The 23,604-nt window shown below is 39.5% G+C and overlaps 1 protein-coding gene across 3 annotated transcripts in view; it reads right to left on the bottom strand.

The window, feature by feature from the left end:
* The window catches only part of OPCML (opioid binding protein/cell adhesion molecule like), a gene marked incomplete at both ends in the record, with an annotated part of 1,083,292 nt that overhangs the window by 241,675 nt on the left and 818,013 nt on the right, over positions 1–23,604 (bottom strand). The gene's annotated exons all lie outside the window — the stretch shown is intronic.

Here is a 23,604-nt window from a genome sequence, read left to right as displayed (position 1 = left end):
AAAATTTCAGGGTAGGCAAGATTCTCAACAGTGTCCCTCTTTCTCCTCCCCTCACCCCATGACTGCAGTCTGTAATTACAGAGAGTCCCTCAATATGAGAGGCTAAGAATGCAAATGACTATTGCTTGTCACTGCTTATGTCCTGCAGTTTAGCAACACCCCAAGGGAGAGAGATAGATATGCCTGCATCTGGGGAAGAACATAGTAGCTATGCCCCAGGAGCTACAAATAAATACAGAAGGACCGAGAATGCAATGTGGGAAAGAATATGCTCTGAGGAGTCAAAGATGTGCATACCCATAACCCATTGCAGCACACTCTTAGTAGACGTGGTAGCAGAGCCTGTTAACTTTCCTGGCACTGGAAAGAGAATGGCGAGCCTGTTAACTTTCAAGTAAGAAAACCAAGGTTTACCCCACCATTTGACTAGCACTGGGTTGGGTACAGAGGTGATCCAAGAAGGTTGAAGAGAAAGATGAGCTCCTAAGAGCACAGGTTGACAAAGAAACTAGCCTCTGTTAAGTTTAGGGGGCCACAATAAATGCAGGTGACAAGGAAGAGAAAGATTTTAACTTTTACTTGGTGGAATTTTGTAACCTTCAGTGTAGCCACAAACTGAATTAGTTAAACTGTAATATCAATTTATACATTAGTCTATAGAAAACAATTCATTCACTTGAAAATAAAACATGCCAAGAGTTTATTTGATGGGGGAACAGAGAGGGAAAGAGGGAAGGAAGGATGTGTGTGTGTGTGTGTGTGTGTGTGTGTGTGTGTGTGTGTGTGTGTGTATCCCTATGTGTTAGTGGAATTTAAACACTTCAATGATTGATAATCATTGTAATCTATCTTTAAAATTCATGTACAAGCTCTTCTCTAAAAAATTGAAAGTGTTTATTGTTTCTTTCTGAACTTGAGATTATCCTTCCTTTATATGTCCTCAGCAGGATGCATTTTATGCTTGAAAGCATTTTATTGATCACCTATCATATTTATCTGTAACACAAATATATAGAGATTGAATTTCAAATTTCATTTATGTCTTTTGGCTATAAAACTCTAGGTAATAATATTTGCTTTTAAAATGAGTTACCACCACATGTATAAAATTGACAAAACAATATAGATATGCTTCACATTCTAAGTAATAATTAACCACAGAAAGTTAACTTAAATTGTAAATACAGAGCTTAATCTCATGGGTAAGCCTGGTTTTTCACACCACAAATTAAGAAATCATTTACTTCTATAATGAGATAACATTTAGGATCAATTCTTTTCTACTTTTGCTTTTAAAGCAACCTTGTTAACAGAAACAGAAAAAAAAAAAAAGGCAATAAAAATCCCCTATTACAATGCCACTAAATTTTTTGAATGCTTTCCAAGATATATGGCAAAAACCGCACAGCAATATAGCCTCAAAAATTATTTTGATAATCTCACAACTGACAGTTCAATTAGTTCCTGTTTCAATTTCTTTTAAAGCAATGAATTGGAAAAATACCTGATTTGCAGTGAGGTTTCTAACCCAAAGTTACTTTCAGGCAGCTTTTCACAACCTGGACAAAGTATGCTGATAACATCATATCAAGGCTCAGCCAATGATTATTAATGACATATTGTCCTTTCACTAGAAACATCTGTTTTAACTCACTGTACCCGAACATACCGTTTTCATATGTTAAGACATACTCTGTTCTATGAAAACCAGCTCTTTGAGCTCTGGCTCATGGGCAAAGGACTCGTGTGTTGCTAAGCATTTGCTCTTTTTCTATAGGGCCCTTCCTCGAGGGAAAGGTGCTATTGGTAAGTGTCAGGTGATGGAGATGGTAGACGAAATAGAGATACTGTCTCCTGGATGATTGTGATGGGGGCATGGTCAGAAGAGAAATAGTCAAATCATAGGTACTCTCTCAATCAGAGTAGATGGAGGGAACTAGCTTAAAATTAGTCAGGTCCAAATCTATTTCCTCACAGACTATTACCGTCTTAATATGGAACCAGCAAATTACCAGAACTGCAGCAGAGGAGTGTGATTTGTTATTTATCCAAGGAAACCCACATTTTCAGGGAAACCCACAACCCAAGTATCCTTAGAAGGGTCAGCCATGCTCACTTTACTTGCTGCTCAGCTTGGTCTCATCAGGGGACATGAAGCACAAAGAAAAAAGAATATTGGTAGGAAGCCAGAGGAAGCAATTCTTTGACCCTACAGCAGCAGAGAAACTCAGTGGACTGGTCGGGTTGGCAGAGGAGAGCATCCTTCTGCGTGATGGCTCTTGGATCCTAGCTTCTGGCTGACTCCTAGCACCAGCGATTCTCCTCTGCTTAGTCCTCTGAACAGTAGGGCAGAGAACTCAGGAGGGATTGGAGCAGTATGCTTAAGTGATCTTCCAAACCTGTGCCCCTTTCCTGCTATCTGAGGCCATGAGCTGGCCTGTCTTTTACAGAAAGCACAGAGGGGGCCATGTTTAGTGTTAAATAAGAGAGGGTCACCAGTCAAAGTTATAAATTCCTGGTGTCTTGACAACTCCTACACATGGAAAATATTTACACTCCAAGCCAACCATCCTAGTAATCCTTGGTAGAACAGAAGTCATTATAGTGCATTTGCAAATAGTCCTTAAGAGTAGAGCTTGCTGGCTGTTCCTCCAGGAGTACTTGTGAGAACTTATCATGTATTAAGATGACCATTCCACACAATGACCTTTGAGAAACCATCTTCATAACCCACTGTTCACAAACAAGGAAGTTGAGACACAGAGATAGTCAGTGACTAGTCCCAAATCACTGAGAGGCCAATCAAAGTGACTCAGACCTAGGCATCCAGTGATGGGTTTACTGATTTGAAGCTTTGAGAATCCAAGGATTGAAGCTGGATACAATTGGTCACCTATAGTATGAAGAGAGTGGATAGGAACAAGAATTGGGATGAGGCAAAGAATTGATTGGAAGGGTTCTTGGGGAAGCAAGTGCCACTCTTCACCTCCACCGAGTGTAAAATAAGGGAATCTCAAGAGTTGTTTTTTGTTAGCATTCTTTGGTTTTGCTCTCATTTTCGGAGGTGAGGATCCAAATTTGCAGCTGAAAACAGGGGTTTTCAGAGTTGATAAATGGGGAAACTCAGGCCAGTAAGGTCTGCTCCCTTTAACTTCCAGCAAGACGGCTGGTAAGACCTGAGAATTGGCCTTTGGCAAGCTCTCCTACCGCTGCTCTGGAGAGTCTCCCTTGAGAACTACTTGTTTCCTTAAAGAACTAGATCGGCCACTATTCTGAGCATACAGAATGCTTTTGCTAAAAGTACCAACTCCTCACTTGGACCACAAGATGACGAAATGGGAAGTGAAAAGCCGGGCACCACTGTCTTTGCTTTGGATCTGACTCTTCTCCTATGGATCACCTGCTTATGTCTGCAGAGGAACATGCTCATTGCTCAAGCTTTGTCCGTGGAGAAGCCATTGGTACCCACCCGGCATCTTTCCCCTTCAAGCCTGAAGAAACAGACAACAGGATCTGGGTATTGTCAGCTTTCTATAACTTCCTGTGTGCCAGATTCCCAAATGCTCTTGAACTTCTCAAGTCATTGTCCTAAAACTATAGTTACCTGAGGTTCCAGGAACAGCAAAGGCTCCCAGGACAGCCTACCTCCTGGATGGGAGCAATTACCTTCAATTTCCAGGCTGAACATTAGAGAAGCAGCAATCACCTCCTGAGAACCAGGCTGACCCTTCAATCAGCAAGCATTTCTCCAAACCTTGCAGAAGCAGACTGAACAAGGAGCACTCACAGAGACAGTACCTTCTCAATTATGCATGCTTCTTGTTCCTCAGTCACCTCTCCTGTTTGAGCCTTAGTCCCTGCCAGGTACCTGAAGACACATTCAGATCACTGGGCCCTCCTATCTGATCCTTTTCTTTGGTACTGATTAAACCCCTTCTTGTGCTTTTTAGCATCTCTCATGGAGTTATATGCTTACAGGGACAGGTAAGCAAGCCTAGAAAGTTGGGGCTGCAAGCACCAGATCTTTAATCTTGAAAACATTGTTTATAACACCAGCAAGAATTTTTGTCAAAAGACCCCATTTCCTGAAATACAAAACCTGCAAACTTTAATATTTTTGTCTTCTTTATTATCATATTTTATTTTATATTTCTCCTCTGAAAATGCAAACATAAAAAAGGCATCATTCAATTGGTACTTAACGAGCACCTACTAAATATAAGACCACTTTCTTCAGCTGAGAGTACAGTGAAGAAGCAAATTCCCTGCCTCATGAAGCAGCATCTAGAGCAAGACAAAGAAAACAGAGATACAGACAGATCTGTGCCAGAGACTGAAACCTGGAATAAAGGGAACCATGGGGAGGAAAGAAGAGCAATCTGGGGTCGGGCAGATATGGGGCAGAGTTGGGAAGAAATGTCCATCTGGAGCCTGGGTCAGGTGGGGAACCTTAACTCTCCTAGTCTGAGAGCAGCAAGATGCTTATCTGAAAAACATGTCCAAATTAAAAACAAGAGTCACTCATACACACAGAAATCGACAGTATATCTGAGATATCTGGGGACATGGAGAACAAGTCTTTTAAGCCAGACTCACAGTGCATTCCTCCTGTGTTAATAGCTTTGTAAATGTTAGTGTTGGAAGTATTGATGACTGGAATTTGGGGAAAAAGAGGCTTCACTAGAAAATGCCTTTATATTTCTTCTGCTATTGTTGGAATCATACTTGATATACTTCTGTGAGTAGAGAGGTAGAAGGTACATCACAGGCTATGATTCAGAGCTGTCGCTCTCAATCTAAATTTTCTTGTAATGTAATGTTAATGCTGAAGATCTTCGAATTATTTGTCAAACTTACACAGTCGAAGGTCAGCATTTAAAGCAGTGGTTCCCAAGTGTCCTAATGCTGCGACCCTTCAATATAGTTCCTCACACTGGGGTAATCTCTAACACCATAAATATCTTTTGGTACTTCATAGCTAATTTGGCTGCTGTTATGAATCAAAATGTAAATATCTGATAAGCAGGAAATCTGATATGGGACACTGTGTGTGGGTCGTGACCCACAGGTTGAGAATCACTGATTTAAAGCTTCCTTTGTTGGGCTGCAAATAGCATGTGGATGAGGACAACACTGGTGCTTTTTGTTTCATGTGACATCACTTCCCACAGGTCACATGGCGTCCAACAGGTGACTAATACTTATTTGTGATTTTAAAATGCCTGCAATGTTTCTCAATGAAAAGAATGTCCATGGGGTGAACAAAATGTCTATGAAGATACATGTCCCCCGGTGGGTGTGGTTTGTACACTCTATACCCAAATGCAGACATACACACAGGGTCCCAGGGGAAAACTTTTTGTGTATTTTTCAATCTAATTTTTCATTTGCATTATAATTGGGGAAATGTAACGCATCCATAGTCTGGAAGTAGTGTGGGAACAATTAAATTTAAATATTCAAGTTTGTACTTGTACCTATTATCACCGGGCTACAGGGAAGTCCTCCCATTCTCTCAGGCTAATGAGGAAAATACAGAGGTGACATATGGGGTCAGTGATGCGTTCCTGCCAAGAAAAGTTGAATGAGACTAAGTCTGCTGTGTAATAAAGGTCCTCTAGGGCTGGAAACCAGGAAGACTCAGCCATCACATTGCATTGGTTAAATTGAAGAATGGTGGCCTATGGCTGTCAGTGCTGTGGTTCAAGATGCAGCTTGGGATCCAATCTTAATAAAATTTCATCTGTTTCATTAAATGAATATTACAAATTCCAATTCTGGTATTTATGTGTGTGCAGAACTTACATTTTAAGAATTTAGAGACGTGTAATGGAATATGCTGAAGGCATTTATATCTAATTTTATGATTCTATATAAACTTGTTTTAAAATAATGTTACCACTGGGAAACTATGAAAATCATTTTTCAGTTCTTGAGCTCTACCTTTAATGTAATCTTCTATAGAGTCCTCAATTTAAGAAAGGCTTGTAGAGGTGATATGTTATATGTGAAGGTTCTGAATACACATCTCTGAATTTGTCACATTAATGTGAATCCGAATATTAGCTTGGTACTTCTTTGTTTGTCTTAGTTTTACTTTTCTTTTTGTTAATTGAGCGTTAAGCAAATTTCCTTTAAGATGACTCTTAATTGCTCAAACCTTACTACCTTTCTTGATGTAATTCCTCAAAATATGTTCATATTGCCTGCTGAAGAGAGAGGAAGAAGATCTTGCTTTAGAGAAATCATAGAGTGATAATAAATGACTTTTCAGAGGAAAAGAACAGCAGAGCCCAAATGAAATATCATTAAATCAACTCCCAATACATTCCAAATTTCAAAAGCTGTTCTCTTGAGAGGCTTTAACTTCTCTGTTATTTCTTGAGTTACAAATAGAGCTAACTCTAAAACATCAACGAGACCCTAAATTATGAAAGGGAAAACCCTTTACGGTGCAAGCAGTCAGAAATTTAGCATGGGTAATGACTCTGCTAGAGCTAATATTTACTGAGATATTGGTTGAGAATATTCTGAGAGCCTCAGCAGACGAATGTGGACAAAATAAAAGCTTCTGAGAGAGGACTCAATCCCCAAATATCTGAACGGTGCAAGAGACTGAAATCAAAATAGGCATGCACATGTATCATGAATACACTTTATGGTGGAAACTGGTGTCTCTCTAATACTACTTGGAGTGAAGTTGTTAAATAAGTACAAAAGATGCATGTTCTATCTTATATATGTGAGTATGCATGTGTGTTTTAGTGTTTATGTGTAGAAGGGAAGGCTTATACCCTATGTGTATATGGCCATACATAGAGAGCCCTGAAGAACAGAGAGGAGTTGGGAATACATGCAATGAAATGAACAGTGTTATGTGAATGCCAAGTCTGCTATGGTCTATGCTGTGACCAGTGACATGTGGGGTGCTCCTGTGTCCTAACATGCACAGTGACTGTGGCAATCTACCTAAAAACACAGAATACTTCCACATTCCAGAGGAATGCCCATGTGCTGAGGACCAGCTACACTGAGTAATCTGGATGTCTACACTGGAGATACAGCTGGAGTATGACAAAGAATTCTGCATTCTTTTGTTCTACTCTATTGTCATATGTGCTGATGAAAGTGGTCTCTGGAATGGGAGTAAGTCATAATACAGAAGAAAGGAGATCTGCCATTAAAATAAAATGTTATAGTAAAGGTGAAAAGTATTGTATCTAAAGCACTTGAGAAAAGATGATCAATCTGCTGTCCCCTAAGTGAAGAAAAATAGTAGAAACATAGGTGACCTTGTATTACAATAGGAAGCCATAGAGACAATTGATTGCTTCTATTTTCTCCTTAGTAGATGACAAAGTCACCAGCTGAAAGCAAATGGGAGGAGAGAAAGAAGGGAAAAATTGAAATAACTATTACAGAAAGTGAAAGCATAGTTGCTAGAGAACTATCCTAGGTGTGACAAGTTGCACTGAGGTCCCTGTGCGGTTGGTCAAGAATGTACAACTCAACACCCTACCAACTTTGTGTATGGTCTCCTGTAATGCGCAGCTGCAAACACTTTGCAGAGACTGCACTCCCGTTGGGTCTTCCAGGTGGGTAAATGAAAAGTCTAGAATTGAAAAAAAAAATTAACATTTGTTGACTAGAAGGAGAGAAGGTAGGTGTGGCTTACAGAGAGGATATGGTGAAGTGCTCAGGAAGTCTCAGAAGGTCCCAAAGCAAACCAGACAAAAGCAAAGAAACTAGGAATTAATAATGTAGGGAGCTGTTAGTAGCTGATGGTGGCTGTTTTCAGTGAAGGAAGACCCAGGTCAGCCATCTAGGTGGATCGTGACAATGCTGAGGAGGATGGCAGATGTTGAGATTACTTGATGAGCTTTGATGACACTTGTGCAAATATGTGGAGCTAAGGAAGGGGCTTAACACCAAGACAAACAAGGGCCAGGCTACTTGTGTAGGCCCATGAAGAGGTATTTTATTTAAGTTCTGCATTTGTTTGTATTCTGTTGATATGATTCACAGTTAACCAACACCATTAGGAGAGGAACAGGTTTATTTAATCCCACTCATCTATATCACGGTCCAGCATTGAAGGAAGTAAATGCAAACCCGAAGCCATGGAGGAATGAAGCCTTGGAAGGATGCTCATACTCAGATAGCTTTTATATACAAGCCAAGTTCCCCTGCCCAGACACGGATGGTGCTGGGCCCTTCCTCTCCCATATCAATCAGCAACTGAGACAATCTCCCATAGCCATACCCACAAACCAACATGCTCAGGGCAATTCTTCATTTTAGGTTCTTCACTGGTGACTCTGGATTGTATCAAGAGACACTAAAAAACATACCAGGAAAGCTCTATGCACTTCTATTTCCCCATCTGAGAAGTGGGGCAGGATTTTTGACTTTATAGCACCATCCCATGTTATTATGAGGGCTGGAAGAAGTAATGCATGTGGCTGAGCTAATTGTACCTGACAATAAGTAGAACCTATCGGAGAACACTCTCCTTTTCCAACCTCCATGGTCTAGGAACCTAAGCCAGTTTATCCACGTGTGATAAATCCTTGTGTTCATTGCTCAGACCTTCCAAGGCCTTTTTTTTTTCATTCTAGGAGAGACTTGAGCTGCACAGGTAATCCATACCTGTAACCTTACCCCTCAAGAGGTTGAAGCAGGAGAAGAGCAAGTTCAAGACCAACCTATATAGTGATACCAAGACTCGAGTCAGAGCAATAAAGAATAATAATAGTTATTCTTAATAGTTATTCTTAAATTGTGATGATTTGCCCATGTGGTGTCTAATTACAAGATGGATCTATTCTGTTCATTAAATTGAAGATAAGCTTTATAGTTTTAGCATTAACTAGCTAACTGATGCATGTTTTCCCAGCTTGCCTAAAGATTATTTTCCACTTCTAAAAGATCCTGGTTTTTTCCAAAGTGATCTTGGTTCATTCTATATGGAGCTCTGGGGTAAGGTTTTATTTCCCTGCATAGTTTATTTTTTCAGTTGGAGGCAGCAAGACAACTCGAACTTTGTACTTTTACCAGGCTTTGTTCACACTGTGTTGACAAGAGCAGTGATGGGCTGGCTTCTAGATTGATGACCTGTGGTTGGTAAAATGCTGTACTCCTAAAAATCCATAATTGGGAGATCAATCAATACAATTGTGCACACCTGCAAGAGAATTCATAGGGCCAATAGGTGCCGATAGCTTCTGCAGAAATGTCCTTGATTTTAACTGGTTTGCATAGAAACAGGACGATCATTAGCCTTGAAGAACTACTCTCAGGCCGAGTGGATGGAGAGAGAAAGGAATCAGAGTCACACTGTCAGACCAGACAGTTGTGCTATGGAGGGAAAGAACAAAGAGAGACTTATAGAGGGAGTAGAACCTGGTCAGCAGCTTGAGAAAAACAATGTCTATTTCCCTAAGAGATTTTGCAGAGACTGTTGGGCCCAGCAGAATTGTGAAAATCATTTCAAGGACCTGTCCTATTCTCAGAAGGCACCACAAACTAGTAAAACATATTTGGTTCCACAGACAGAGATAGGGTTACATCTTAGGACAGATGTAGTATAAGCATAGATTTCCTGAAAGCACACTGGATAAGCGTTTGGCATAGCATCATTTCTTCCCTAGCTGTCTAGATAACGTTGGGACATCTTTGGCCCACCTTGGGACTGACTAGATTGGAGGAGCTAAAGCACAAGCAAAGCCATTGCAAAACTAATAAAACCTGAGCTAAACCGCCGGCCTTTTAAGTTAACAGTGGCTTCCCTTTTCTTTACCACCCCCAACCAACTACTCTCTTCCATAGACCCCTGCTCCTGGCAGAAGGTGTGTGATTTCACAATGCTTGGTGAGGATATTAAGCCCATGGCTGCCCACTTGTCTTTCAGCGCTCTCCTAGGTGTTCCCCCCTGGCTGGGCTGCAATGCTCCAAGAAGTCACCCAAAGCAATTCTAGATATTTATCTGCCACCTGGCTCTCTTTCTTCCTTCTCACTTGCAGCTTTAAAACCCAGCCTCCCGATTTGTTCATTAAACTAGGCAAAGAAGTGAGCAACTCAAAATTAAAATGTTTCCAAGCATACACCATTTTAATCCCATTCAATAGATTATCCTGACATATTTACTCACGGCCATGTCTGACTCAGTATCATCCATGGAAAAGTATAAATTAAAATTTTAAATTAAAAGCAGAGAGTCTGGGGAGCTTGATATCTTTTTGAAGAATGGCACAAGTCAGCCACAGGCTCCCCACATGAGTGTCATGGGAGCCACGACTCTGGAACTGCAGAAATTACAGCTCACGGATTTCCCTGCAAACACCTACCCACATATAATGTACGCGATCACAGAATCCCAAAGACAGCCTAAACCTCCCAGGTCATTCTTCTTTTTCCATTACTGCACATAAACAAACCCTCTCTTGCTTCCTGCTCAGGAAAGACCCAGAACTGCTAAGGGAATGATTTATTTATGAAGCCAAACAATACAGCGAAAATGGATTGGCTTGTTTTCTATCTGTAGGATTTCTGGGTAACTTGTAGATTAACAAGAATAAACACTTTAATAAGAAGTTCCAGTCACAGGTCTGTAATTCACTAAAGACCAGAGCCTTTCTAGGCATCAGTTTTCTCACTTAGAAGTTAAGTCATACATTTTTTAAAACTCATCATGTGGAGTGAATATTTAAGGACATGCATCTTCTTAATTCTATTGATAATGGCTGAGGACCACAGTGAACAGTCTTTGAGTGTTTCTTCTTCATCAACACTGTAAAAAGATGCCTCAGATACACCATTTTTGACTACTTATATTGTCCATTTCTCATTCTACATACATGTCAATTAAGGTGTTTGGAACATTAAGTTGGACGTGCACTTTTTTTTTTTTTTTTTTTTTTTTTGGATGCTATTTATAGACCATGCTGTCTCAAGTTTAGAAAGAAAAGATTGTTGTGTATAAGTAATTGTGGTGGGTTGAATGGCCAAATGGAAGGCTGACAGGTTTGTGTGGTTCATTCTGTGCTATCCAGAAGAGTCTATGTATCTGAATCAAACCTTGTTTAAGGTTTTCTTAAATTTAAATAGATCCCTCATTAAACAGACAGATGGGCAGGGACAGATGGGGGAGGAGGGGTGGGCGACGAATTCGTCACCATTCATATAAGCACTTCTCCTGTATGTAGGATGTCAGCTCTGCCTGTTTAAAAATATATGTTATGTATTTTTAATAAGCCAATCATCTTCTCCAGAACACTGGCTGATTTTATATAGATTATGCAAACCATCTCTCTTAAAAAATAAAATAGAAGACAAGCAAACCTCTCTCCTGTGTCAGGAAGGGCCCCAAGGGCAAGAAATTCTCAGGTAAACTTTTGCAAATATTTCCAGTTTAGGCCCAGGAGTTGCTTGTTTGAATTCGTGTCATTCAGTGCCTGCACTTCTGGCTGCTAGCATCGGTGGAAAGGAGTACTCTTAGCCTGAGAGTTCCCAAATTTTTTCAGAGGAAAACAGAAGAAAGAGCAGGAGGTTGTCCTCATGGGCCCATGTGCTGAGGAAAGGGTGGCAGCGTGTCCAAAGCATTCCTAAAGTGCATGTAGAGCCGAGCAAAGCTGAGGATGCTTAGTGCAGGCTTAGTCGCCATAGAAACCTGTTCCTCTGGAGCTAAGGAGAGAGAGTTGGGTTTCAGAATCATGGATCTCAAAGAAGAAAGAGAAACAGAAGGAATAAAGGAGGAGGGAGGATAGAGGGAAGCAGAAAGAACAAGTCTTTCAGTTGGTGCCGAGCACATGACTGACGGTCCACAGACCATGTAGCACCCTGTATTCAACTCATGTGAAGGCTCAGTGTAATTATGCTCTTCCTGAGCTCATCTTAGTTACTGATTCCGGTGAGTTTTTGACAATCCTGACTCCCCTGTGACACTTACTTACTTGGTATCCCACAGATCTGTCAGTGCCGTGGAAAACCTAGCTTCACACTTCCCTTTCCCTAGGTCTGTCCAGGCTTCCAATTTAATTTTTCACACATACCTTACCTAGCTCAAGTCCAGATGTGGGTGTCTCTTACCCACATTATCTATGAGAAAGATGGGCAGAGTCTGCTTAAGTTAAACCATAGGGGATTCAGGCCAAGTAGGGAATTGCTCCTGTCTTGGCTCATTACAGTGAATAATAAAGGGATACTTATATGTACATCTTGGTAAATTATTCATCTTCTGCACAGGAGAATAAGGCCAAAATATACATAAGAGGGACAACTGTCAAGTCCAAGCTCCTAAAAATATACAACCTAAGTGTTTACAACAACCCTGCTTCTTCCTTCCTTAAAAATGGAGTTCAGTCTTACCTACCTCCTCCCAGGCTCTGCGTGCAGCTCTCTAAAGAGCCCGTGAATTTTATAAACTACCTGTCATCTTAGTGTAGCTCTAGAGTCTCTTGAAACAATCTGAGGCTCTCAGTGGGACCTCTGCTTTGTGTTCTTTGGCTCTCATCAGAACTCAATTGGGAGAGCAAGACTTGTTTTCAGGCCAGGTCTGCTCTACCATTCCTACTCCCACTCTAGCTCTGATCACTCTAAATTAATGGGGGCTGACTCCATTCCCATGGGAGGAATGGTTTTTACCATTACTATTGTCCTCTCACACTCCTACTTTCTCATGTTCAGTATAGAGAACTAGAAAACCTTTGTAAATACCTGCAATACTCTTTTCAATTCTAAAAAAATAAATAAATATAGGGAATAGAAGAGAGCCCAAATGTCACTTCTCTACGAATCAAGAGACTACTTTTTTTACATCTTCACTTGTTACACTTTAGAACATTGTCATTGTCATTGTCATCATCACCATTGTCCTGTTAATACTCTACAACCATTCATGTCCATTACCAATAAGAGTAGTGTTATTAAACAAAGTGGGGTGACTTTTCCAGGATGCTTGTGGCAAATGACGCTTAGCTCATTCCTTGCCAACTGCTATCATCCTTTGTGATACTGTAGAGTGTTAGTTGAGAATGATTCCTGCCCTTAAAGAACACTGCCAGGGCTTACAAATAATGTTTCATGATCAACAGAGGGAATACACCCGGTGTAATAGAGGACCTATGGGGGAGAAATAAAAGAGAGAAGTCCATAGGGCAGTGGGGTTTCACATATCAGAGGGTATCCCTTTGACTGTGTGCTTGATAGTCATTTTAAGCCTAACAAAAGCCTAGAAGAGTTGCAACAATTAAGAAAATGCATTCATTACATTGGATCACAGGCAAGCCATGGAACATTTTAGTAATTAGTGATCAATGTGAAAGGGCGAAACCCATTGTGGGTGATGACATCTCTGAATGTACAAAAGAGCAAGCTAAGCAAGCCATGAGGAGCAAGCCAGGAAGTGGAGTTCCTGTTTGGTTTCTGCTTCTCATTTATGTCTACAGGTCTCTGCCTTGAATTGCTACCCTCAATTCCCTTCATGACTGACTGTGAATGAATATGTAAGCTGAAATAAATCCTTTTCGACCCAAATTGCTTTTGCTCCTGGTGTTTTGCCACAACAATAGAAACTCTAACTGAGACACACTGTCTTCAAAATACTGAAGAAAAGAAACGAGTTGCTTTTTTAGTTCTTGTTAGTCACAGGAACCAAGAACCCTAGCATCAGCTGCAGAAGCCAGTGAAGAACAGGAGACAGTGTTTGATGGACATACTAGGTGTGGGTTGTTTCCTGATATGTGTGTGTGTGTGTGTGTGTGTGTGTGTGTGTGTGTGATGTTCTTAATAGAGATGGGGAAATGATGGGGATCCCTGCTTAAAACGTGGACAGGCTCTTGATACTTTCAGGGGTACAGAGTTTCCTGCTCTGGACTTTGGAAACAGTGAACTAACTATGGTTCCAACTGGAACACATAACTAACCAGTCACTACCTAGGACTCAACAGGGACCTATATCCTACCCATATTTTGTCACCCAATAATGACTTGCCAAAATGTAAATATTTTTTTCAGAGACAAAATTCCCCAAAAGTAAGTAAAAAATTCACCATAAAGTGAGTCCAGATGTTAGTGATTCTAATATTCTGTTCCATTCTATATCAACCCTCCTTTCCACCCTCTTTTCCTTCCTTGTCCTGCCAATAGTAATCTATCATAAGACCTCTTTTATAAAGGCTTCCCACATCCTATCCTTTTCCAATTGACTAGTATTGTAAAAATCTCTATTGTAAGTTTATAGGTAATATATGGGTGAATAGACTCATTCAAAGTGTTTAGATAAAGCATACAAGCTTTGACAAAGGCCGATAATAAGCCAGGCCAGAAGGTTTCCCCTGAAGGAATCTAATTAAGAACAAAGCAAATGTACATTAACATTCTCTTCAAGCTAGCCAGTTCACCTCTGAAAGTATTTTATTGTTGTCAATCTGAGAGTAGCCTCGGTGTTAGGGCAAAGAGGGGAAGCAGAAACAGGGAGAGTTAGGGAGGCTTCGGGATTTGCTACACTGGAACAGCCATGGAGGAAAGCAAAAGTTCAAAGCTCTCTGAAACAGGCCTTATTTGAAGTCTCATGAAACTGAGCATGGCTCAGCAGATGTTTAGGAAGGCAAGTTGTTCTTGCCACTTAAGGCTAAACTTTCTTGGCAAAGTGAATTGCCAGTAATTAATCAAACAGTTTTTTGTTTTATGTTGTGTTGTGTTTTGTAAATGGAAACTAGTTTACTTTGACTTGCTTGTCTCTTGACAGGGAAAATGCTACCAAAACTTCATATGTGCAACTCAAGACCCCAAATGGGAGACGCCCTCTTATCATGTAAGTAAAATGAAGCACACCTTTCTAGCTTTGAGAAATGATAATGGCTGCTTTCCTCATTAAAGTTTAGTATATTGTTAAAACCCTACAAGTCTGCATAGGTCATTCAGGAAATATGTGACAGACGCTCATTAAACCAGCAAGCAACTCCTGACATAGAGTAGACAAGTTTATAATGCCCATCTCAAATGCCCATCTGCCTCTCCTGACTCTTCCACGGAGACGATAGTAAATTCTGTACTCCCCCACAGTTAAGGATGAAGGAGACGATGCTATTCTTCAAAGTCATCTCATTTTGATCTCCTGGTCTTCCCTTTACTACTTTCACAGACCCCTGGATCACATCACCCAGTTACCATGTGTGCTTAAAAATATAACAGGCAAGAAGAGGAGCCAGCAAAACAAAAAGAGAGTCTCCCCCAGAGAAGGTGTGATTTCGCAGTTTGAGCTTTGCAATGCTTAGAAATGTGAATGTATATATTTCAATTCTTTGAATGTGTAAAAGTTTCTACTCTAGCATTTTACAAAAGGGATAGTGATATGTGTGCACGCACACACACACACACACACACACAATGTGTTGTTTCAATATTGCCCTACCAGCCACAAATAAAACGTTTACTTCTGTACCTAAGTGCATTCTAAAAGAAAAAGAAGCACATAAATATTTATATTCATTATTACATTTAAGGTTTCAGTCAGAGAAATTAATTCACAAACCAACTTGGAAAGGAAGATGAAAACTATCTGGCTTCATATAATATATCTAGTGCATAGAAAAATCGTAAAGTACCCATTGAGAAATGCAGACCAGAATGGATACAGAAAGTTCATAAAAATTAGAAACACAAAGTTAATATAATAAAGATGTTTCTATTAATTAACAAAGAAAAAATAAAAAATAAATCTATTTATAATAGCATCAAGTAAGTAAAACTGATTGAACCAAAATTTAAAATTAGAAATATAAAAATTTATACTTTAAGAATAAAATTTACTGATGAAATAAACTAAAGAATGCCAGTATTTAAACTGCTCAGTTCCCTGGGTGATTAAAAGTGTTAGTGGCTACACCCATTTTATTTTTACACACTTGATGGTTCTTACTCACCTGCAAATATTTGATATAGTCCAATTTACCTACTTTGCATTTGTTGCTTTTGCTTTTGTTTACTTATTTAAGAGGCCATTGTTAAATTTGAAATAAAAAAGACTGTACACAATTGTTTCTAAAAGACTTAGAATTTCTAGATCTACAATGTGTGAGGAGTTGTTACTTTAAAGCATTTACTAAGAGTTACACATTCAGCATAGTTCAAATGCATGTGGATTTCTAGTCATACCAGCACTATATTTTAAAGGTCATCTTCCCATATTAAATTATGTTGTTACTATTTTAAAATTCAACTGATAATAAATGGGACAGAAGCTGGAGATATCTCTCAGTGGTTATGAATGATAACTGTCTTTGCAGACCTGGAATATGATTCCTAGTACACACATAGGAAGGCTTAATGTGGCTTTAACTGAGTTCTAAGGGATCTGATGCCATCCTCTTGCTTGCACAAATACTTGAATGCATTTCCACAGATACATACACATGTGCATATGTGTACAGTAAATGAATAAATATGAGTTTCTGAACTTCACTTTTATTCTTTTGTTCTATCCAAAGATATCTTAATTCAATAGTAGTTTCTTCACCACCATATATCCTACAATAAGATTTTTTCACTTTTCAAATTGCTGAGTATTCTTGTTGTTCAATTTCTTAGACTCCTGTTGCCAACTTTAAAACAAAATCTACCTGTACTTTCTTCTGAAACTACTTTAAGTGTACAGATTGACTTGGAGAGTATTGTCATTTTGATAATATACAATTCCATTATTCTTTTTTTGGACTAGTTTGGACCACAGTTTACTGGGATCTTTTTGTAAGTACATGAATACATGAAAAATATGAAGAACAAGAAAAATATTTTCAAATATTCAAATATCTATGTACGATTTGTTTCTCGGTCCCACAAGAACATTTACAACTCAAGAAGTAAAAAAGCAAACAACTGAATATTTTAAAATCTGTATATGTATTTCCCTAAAGATGTGCAAATTACCAGTAGGTATAAGAAAATAAGTGAGCTGTCACTGTCATCGGTTAAATGTAAATTGAGCTATAATTCCATATGCCATCATGACCACTACTGTAGTTATACTCAACAAAAAAGATAAAAAGACAGTGGGGAAAAAAGTAAGAAGCAGATAAGGAAAGAGAAGTGGATACAAGGAATGTTGAAAAGAAGGAGTGGAGGAAGGACGATGGAAGGAAAGAGGAAAGAAAACTAGAGAGATGGGGTGGGGGGAGGGAGGGAGAAAGAGAGAAGTAACCGTGTGTGTGTGTGTGAGTGTGTGTGTGTGTGTGTGTGTGTGTGTGTGTGTGTGTGCATGTGCACACACACAAGAAAGAGAAACAGAACCAGAGGCAGCAATGCTACTCCCCATCACTCCTTTTAACCTCTGTATTAGAAACGTTGACCATTTGTTCAATAAGGTAAGTGAAAAAAAAATACATTTGGGAGAAAGAAATCAAAACTATTTCTCTTGTTCATATAAATATTCATTATATGATTGTTTTGTAAGACATGTGAAATAATTGACTTATAAAAACTTCCTATAAGCAGTTGCATTAAAGATATAAAGTAGACAAAACACTTTTCTAAAAGCCTTCTGACCAAGTATTAACTGAAATGTAAAGCACAATATTATTTATTTTATCACCAAGATAAAATATTTGTGCCAAATATACAAGGTGTGCAGAAAATAGGTAAGGAAACTAGTAACCCACTAAATCAATGAGATATTTCACAGTGGCACAGAAAGACGCAACATTCTCATGGTTCCAATTCTTTCCAACTTGATCTATAGATTCAATGCAATCTCGTGCCAAATCCCAGAGAGTCACTCTGTAATTCACCACAAAGTAATTTAAAGGCTAGATGGAAAGAGAAAAGGCACAAATTAGGAAACCCAACATTCATGAAGACAAATGATCTTGGAAGACTGGTACTAGCTAACTTCAAGATCCACCATTATTTCAGTAATCATAACAGAGTGATGGAGGGAGAAGATTGGACATACAGTTAGTGCATACTACACATGATGGAAATCCATCTCCTCCTGCCATCATGTCTATGCTGTTGTATGTCATATGTCCTGGTTGCTCACTCAGCAACTGTGCCAAGTATCAGATGACTGCCATAGTATAAGGGTTTCAAGCAATTCCTACGCACTAGACTAATACTGCCTCATGCCTATGCCACACTGCACTCCATCTCATCACAGAGGTGGAATCACCTCTCACTATGAAAACGGCTGAATAAAGTAAAACACAGTACTTCTGAGAACAAAAACATATTCACATATTTTATTAAAGGACACCATTATAATTGTTTCATTTTTGGTGATGTTGAACCTTTCCCAGTAAAACTTCATTATGAATTACATTTCATTATACATGCTAAGTATTGGAGGAGCAAAGTATACCTAAGTTTCAGTGTGATCTGCAGTTTCAGGCACTTGTTGGAGGGTATTTCAGAGTCTGTTCCCTGAAAATGAGGAGGGACTACTATGTAGCCAAAGTTTAAGATAGTTTTGCAATTCCTGACAATACAAAACTTGCTTATACCATATAATGCTACAATTGGCTTCCTTACTTTTGTCCCTAAAGACTTATACCATGTCATACAAATGCTGAACATGAATATTTGTGACAGCTTTATTTAATACTGCCAAAGCATATAAGGCATCAAGAAGTCCTTAAGTAGGCTAATGAATAAAGAAGCCATGGTGTATCCAAATAACAGATTACCACTGAGCATTAAAAAGAAATGAGTTTTCAAGCCTATTAAAGATGTGGTAGCCACTCAAATGGGTACCAGTAACTAAAACATGCCAATCAAACAGTTACATATTATATGAATCCAATTAAATGACACCCTGGAAGAGGCAAATATACAGAGACAGTAAAGATACCAGTGATTGATGGGGTGAGAGGAATGAATGAGCAGAGCTCAGAGGATGGTCAAGGCTGTGAAGTCAGGCTGTATGATTTAATCATCATGGATGCATGTCAACTTACATTTGACTAAATCCATGAAATGTGAAGACCATGAATGTAGCCCAATGTATACTCAGCGTCACAGTGGTGCCATGATCCTTCCTCAGTTAATACAAATTAGGAGTGATCGCACCCTCTGTACTGTGTACTGTCCTGAAACTCTTTGGTTCCCAACAAGAACAATCTCAGCAGAGAAAGCTGTTTTGATGACAGAACTCCGGACACATAGCTGAATCAACTTCTGCTTTTGTAAGGTGCTCAGTCAGTAGTATTCAATTGTAGCAACAGAAAAAATGGCTCTATTGTGCCATTTGAGGCAGCAATTACATTTCTCGGTATTTACCCATGAGAAATGAATAAATACCTAGCCTCACACAAATCTTGAACACAGTATCAGCAATTTGTTTTTCAATGAATGGGTAAAAAAACTAATAAGAGCACGGTAAATCTACACAGCTAAATATGATTTTAGGCATTAAAAGGCACAGACAAAGTCAATGATACAGTCTTCAATATTGATGAAATCTAGAAAGCATTATGTTGTAGAGAAGAGACAATCACAAAGGACCACATAGAACATGGTTATATTATGTACAGTACAGAAGGAGTAATTGTAATGCATTGAGATCAAGGAAATAAAATTAGGAGAGCTAGGTATGGGTGATAAATGGGGGGGTACAGGTGTGAAATTGAGTGTTTGTAGAGGTTTATGTCTGTATTAACGTGTACCCTTGATTCCAGGTATGTAAACAATTCCTGAAGGCAAACAATAACAATACCCCCTCTCCCCCCCCAAAAAAAACTTAAACCTGCTAACATAGAAAACATATATACACAGTTAAGGATGAGATTTCCCCATTGATCCTCTGGTATTCACATGATCACAATATTTTGGTGATTGGGAAGGAGTTCCTGAACCTGGTAGTTATTATCATGGTCTACTAGGGCCAATGAGAGATGGGCAGGAGATGCACTGAGAAGAACTTTCTGTCTAGTCAAAAGTCGGCTTGTTGGCATCCTGGGTCATTCTTCTTCCAAGCATCCTTTTCTCTGAGGATTCAAATATCCTTTAAAACCCACATGAGTTTCAGAGTATTCGTGGCCCTGCCATTTGGAATTTCACAAGGAGCTGTGGCAAGGTCAAGTGCTGTGAGTCACAACGTTGGCCAAGGCATTTTGAAGTATGTGTGCCTCTCACCTGGCCCTCAGGGCTGGACTCCATGTTCTGTTTAAATATCTGTTCATATTTTCACAGATTCCTCTCACATTCCATAGCCTTTAAGGCAATTTGTATATTCAGTAACAGTCTTTGATGGGCGATTATCAGCAATTACATCATCAAAGGAAATAAAACCAATGGGCAGGTCTGTGTCTCACACATGAGAACTAAGCTTTGATGAGGTGATAAAAGATATACCCCCTAGGTAATCAGCTGTTTCTTAGGCCTGGTCCATATCAGCTAGGCTCAAAACTAAAAATTACAGGCCCAGAGCCTGCAAAGCAAGGGAACTACCTCCATATGCAGTCAAGTAAGAAGATTTGTGATTGCAGCAGGTAGCAAGGGCTCTCTGATCAAACCTCCTCTGCTCCAACTGTGACCATTTCTAACTTGTAAATGCTAATTTCAAAGGTTACGAGGGATTGTTTTATTTAATGTCAACAATACAGATAATCCAGGCGATCAGTTCTTTGTGTTCCAGGAAGGAAACTGGGTCAGTGTTCACTCTCAGGCCAGATTAGGCAAGGCCTTGATTGACTTACAGTGGCAGGCATAGAAGCAACCTCACCAGTAATGGTGGACAGCTGTGTTGGAAGTGAAGGACTCTGGTAGGGACTCCTAGTTGTCCTTGCACACTTTCTAGTTGTCTTTTCTACAATCAATGGTGTCTTCTCTGGTGCAGGCACTTCCAGTGGGGACTACGATGATGGTGGTGTGGACTCTGGGGACTGGTCCTCCAAACCACTGGCATCTTTTCAGTCAGGAATGACTCAACTCACAGCTTCTGTTTCTAGCCCAAGAGACAAAGCAGGGAGCGAGGCTGAATAACTCTTTGTGCACTGTTTATTATGTCTCAGGACTAGCCACCCAAATCTAATTTTCTGGTGGCACTTTCCACCTAGCTACAAGAATTGTTAATGAATTGGACAGCAAAGGCCACAGGTCCCTGCTTCACAGGAGAAGGGGTCAGAAGGAAAACTACACACCTCATTTATGTTTTATAACATGGCATCTTTAAGAGAAAATACTTGGCCCTCTTTTTGTTTTAATGTTAAAAGGGCAAAAGGGGACAAGATTCTTCAAAGCACTTGCCCAAAGGAATGGACTTTGGGTGTTTGAAGAGAGGGGGGTTACTAAGAAGACTCCTAAATGAGCATCTCCACAGAATAAACATTGTTCAGAGGTAGGGTGACCCGTGACACCCCCAGAAGTGCTTCTAAGAGTTAAAGAGGCCATTGTCCAGAATACCTCTAAAAGAGAAATGGACCTTCAAGGCAGGAAAGATCACCAGTCAGCTGTAAGCAAAGTGGACCACCACCAACAGGATCTTTCTCCATATAGTTAATAACAACTAAAGAATCAAGGGATGGCCCTTTTAAAACTGTGTCTTTAGAGGTAGAGGCAGAGCGCTCATCTACACAGGAAGCCACAGAGAGTTGCTTTTGACAGCACTTGTTCCTGATGGTCTGTAGGAGTTTATCTGTTCAGCAAGGCACAGACTGGGCCATATAAGCAAATATGGTGCTTGTGCCCCTCAACTCATTTGCTCTGATTCTGGAAACATGCTACCCACTTAATCCTCTAGGGAGATTTATAGTGAGATCTGAGAAACTAGAGTTTGTGTTTCTAGTATGCTGTGTTCTTCCAGCTCTTGTTCACCAGCAAGAACATGAAAGGGGATAAGTGATAGAGACACCACAGTTAGAAAAGAAAGACTGTATTTAGACAATATAATCTAGAGACAAGGGCCTTTTAGTCCCATTGTATAGACAAATAAATCAAGTCTCAAAGGATTTGGGTTGTTTGGTGCAGGCCACATGGTTAGCAAGTGACAGAGTTAGATTATAAAAAACTAGTGTCCGTATCCTAACTCATATTACAGTTTTTGGGTTCTGATATAAAGAGACTACATTAATTGACACACAGGACTGTCCAGTCATTTCCATAAGGGACACACAATCACCAAACCCAAGTGTCTTTATTGACTTACAAAGAGGACTTTAACTCATACCTTTCTACCTTAGTAGGAACAAAGCTTCCTAAATAGTTCTTTCCAAATGAAGATTCTAATCATCTTTAGTGCTCACTCTTTCCATGAACAATTAGGAGTGGGAACTGGGCAAAAAGCTTTGTTCTTGTTGGGATTCGAGCATTTATTTGTTGAGAAACCAACTAACAGACAGACAGATAAATAGCCTTGTGGTCACTCCTCCTTGGAAATGAATATCACCCCGGGGGTTTCTTTGAATTTCCCATTTGTCTTATGGTTGTAGGGTGAAAACAGCTTGGGTTTAAAATTATTATAACTGCAAGACGCTTAAGAGTTATTCTCCCTTTTCTATCTATCAATAGCTTTGTTATCCATTTATTTTCACATAACTGATAAATTATGCTTGAGGGAACTGTGTTTCTGTAGAGATCATTTTTAGTTGGATTTCATGGCTAATGTCTAGACCTGGTTGCACTGCCTGTTGCCAACAGAGCTTTTAAATAAGTGTATCTGGATTAGATTTACATTTAAAACATACTAATTTCCTCTTGCTACCCCAGGGCTCTACTATAATACATAAGTCCACAGCTTTTCCAAGCAGCTTTTGCAGTTATTGAGATGGCTCTTAATTACCCCTGAATGGTACTTAGTTGGGTCAAGAAATACAAATGTTTCTTCCCAAATCCCACTGGCTTCTTTGGCAGCCCTTTAAAATTAGCCAACTTGGAGAGATCTGCTGTGCTCTCCTGAGTTCTCCAGAGATGAATCAAAAAGTTTCTTTATCAGACCAGATTTTAATTTCCAGCCTGGATTCTCTGGAACACATATTTTCCCAGTGTTACCATTTTTAGGATTTATGTCATCTCATCCTTTTTGGAGTCATTGTTCTCCATGGTGAAGGTTTCTTTGAGACAGGATACAAGAAGCTATGAAGAAGAAGATGGTTGCTTTAAAATAAAACGTAGCAAGCATCCTCTTTAGAAGAAAACATTAATTACATTTTTGAAGGAGTTATAATTGGATTTTACTTCTCCCATTTTGGATAGCTATTCAGGCTCCAGCACTAACATACTCCCAACATCTTTTATGCAGTCAGCTTGAGAAAAGGGAGAAAGATTTATTTGTAATTATCAAAAATAAACACAGTCCCTGTGAAGTAAGCACAGAGGAGTAGAACCTGGCTTGGATCCCATGATGTTAAAGATGCAAATTAGGAGCAGGCCATCAAAATGGGAGGTTTCACTAATCCTTTTCAAGCAATGTACATCATTAAATTAGCCTCAGACGATGGCATCCACAGTGGTGTGTAACTTTGGATTAACACACAGGCCTCAGAGTAAAAGCACCTTCCTTTGGGCCCTCATGATTGCTCCAGCTGGTATTTACTTTGAGTTACTGACATGGGGCATGTTCTCTCAATGTCCGCTCCCACTTGTCATTTTACTGTCTGCCTATCCTATAGAGTTATC

Source organism: Micromys minutus (assembly GCF_963924665.1).
Source record: "Micromys minutus genome assembly, chromosome: 16".
In the NCBI taxonomy this organism is placed as follows: domain Eukaryota; kingdom Metazoa; phylum Chordata; class Mammalia; order Rodentia; family Muridae; genus Micromys; species Micromys minutus.
This window is presented reverse-complemented; position numbering and strand designations above follow the sequence as displayed.